Genomic DNA, 2,193 nt, shown 5'->3' on the forward strand with positions numbered 1-2,193 from the left:
ACAACTACAAATTGATATTTCAAAATTTTTGGCACATTCTATTTATGAATTGTATTAGTTAGTCTATTATTATTATGAAAAGTTATAATCAGTCTCTTACCGTAATTAATATAATACCAGCTAAAGTAAGGACAAGTGTGCTCAGTCCAATGGCATTAAATATTATAAAACGAAACCCATTAATCACTTTTTTTGCGTACCTAAAGAAAAAAGAAACATTTATATATATATATATATATATATAATTATAATCAATTTTTTTTGTTTATTATTTAATCTTAATTAATCTTCTTAATTAATCATTTTACAATATAATAATATTGTTATTTTTAAAACTATATAAATAATTGTATAAATTAAAATAAGAAATTTTATTTCCAAACAATCTATTTTACAGATTTCTTTACAATAATAATAAAATTGATAAAAATTTGCAATCTTCTCTTTAATATTAATAAAATAATAGAAAAATAAAAATAATTAATTTATTATTCATTTATTTAAAAAAATAATAAATATCCTATTTTATCTCTTATTTTCATAATAAATAAAATATATAATTAATCCAATAAGTGTAAATAAATTAATTAAATGATTAACTTTACCTTCGTAAATGTAGCTGTTTTTTAATGCAAATGATCAGCATATCGATATCAGTGACATTCTGCACTTCAACGCATAAGCACTCAAATCTTGCTGCCGTGAACCAAAGTAAAAGTGATCCGAACATGCTTATGCACATATGTGCGAGACATTGATAGCTAAGAAAAGATTGATGGAAATATATGATGGCAAATACAAGTGTATAATTAAGTTGAAACGGATATTCCGCATCGCATGGAAGAGGAGTTGACATGAATATAGGTCCAATCGTAAATGCCAAAGCAGTCAAGTACATACACGTTATGCTACATCCCCAAACAGTTTTAAGTTTCGCGATATATTTCTGGAAAATTTCTATCTCATATTCTTGCGCTTCTTTTATGCAGATTTTCATCTCTTCGATTATATACTGCACAATCCCCAATTCAAATATTAATTTTTCACACCACATTTTTTTATAAACGCACATCGGTCAAGTATCTATTTGAGAGAAACTTACTTGTAGAGGATAGTACTTTACAAAGCATATGACAGTTTGAATAATATTTTGAGCCACACCTATAAACACGATGATAGTTCTTAAAAATACGATGACATCGTTCGTGTGGAGATAAATTGAATATAACAAAGGCAGGAGCAGCATGCAAGCGCTGACAATACTAATTATCTGTAATACTCTGAAAACGAATACTTGAGTTTTGCCACTATTGACAGGAAGCGGCCAACACAAGGTTAAGGCTACGCTCAGCCAAGTAATGTGGATAGCTTTCTCGGCTGTCATTTCTTTTACCATATTTTCGAGGAAATTACTACGAATCGGTTGATGGATTGAACGAAATAAGATTTAACCGGTGTAATAAAACGAAACATACAAGTTGTTGTTCGATTGCATAGTTACATCACTTCGAAAACGAGTAAATATTTATGTTGCCTGTATAAAGTTGCCTTGTAAATAAGAGGAATTTAATAAATCATAGTCGTAGTATAATAGTTTAGAGTAATGTAATGTCGGTTAATATTTCCCTGCAGGGTACATTTGCGCTGCTAGCTCACTCGATAATAGTAGGTAATTATCGATTGCATTATACATCTGCGCGGTTTTAGACAGGTGCAAAGAAAAGTTATCACGCAAACAAATTCAGCATTTCTTTTAAAGTAGAATACGTTCGTCTTACGTAGAATATTTATGTAAGTTATAATAAAAAGATATTATATTCAATAGTATTTAGCCATTTCGTGAAAAGAGAATAAAAAAATTTATATCGTAGTGCAAATATTTCTGAGTAAAATAATCAGATTAATTTATATTATTTATATATATATATATATATATATATGTATATTTTATAATATTCTATGTATGTGTTGAAGTGTTACATTACATATAGTGAAGGTATTACATGTTAAAAATTAAAATAATATAATTTTAATATTATTACTTATTATATATTATTAATTTTAATATTACTATATATATATATATTTCTTAAATAAATTGTTAATTGTTTTGTTCGTCAATATATTTAAAATAATGGTATTATTCAAGATAATAATAAATTTTTAAATTATATTTTTTTAAATTCTTTCAGC

At 26.1% G+C, this 2,193-nt stretch overlaps 1 pseudogene; it reads right to left on the reverse strand.

Annotated features, from left to right (window-relative positions):
* Positions 1–23: 23 nt before the first annotated feature.
* LOC102678451 lies at positions 24–1,550 on the reverse strand (annotated as a pseudogene).
* Positions 1,551–2,193: the final 643 nt, after the last annotated feature.

Source organism: Apis dorsata, unplaced genomic scaffold, assembly GCF_000469605.1.
Source record: "Apis dorsata unplaced genomic scaffold, Apis dorsata 1.3 scaffold_342, whole genome shotgun sequence".
NCBI classification, from domain to species: Eukaryota; Metazoa; Arthropoda; class Insecta; order Hymenoptera; family Apidae; genus Apis; species Apis dorsata.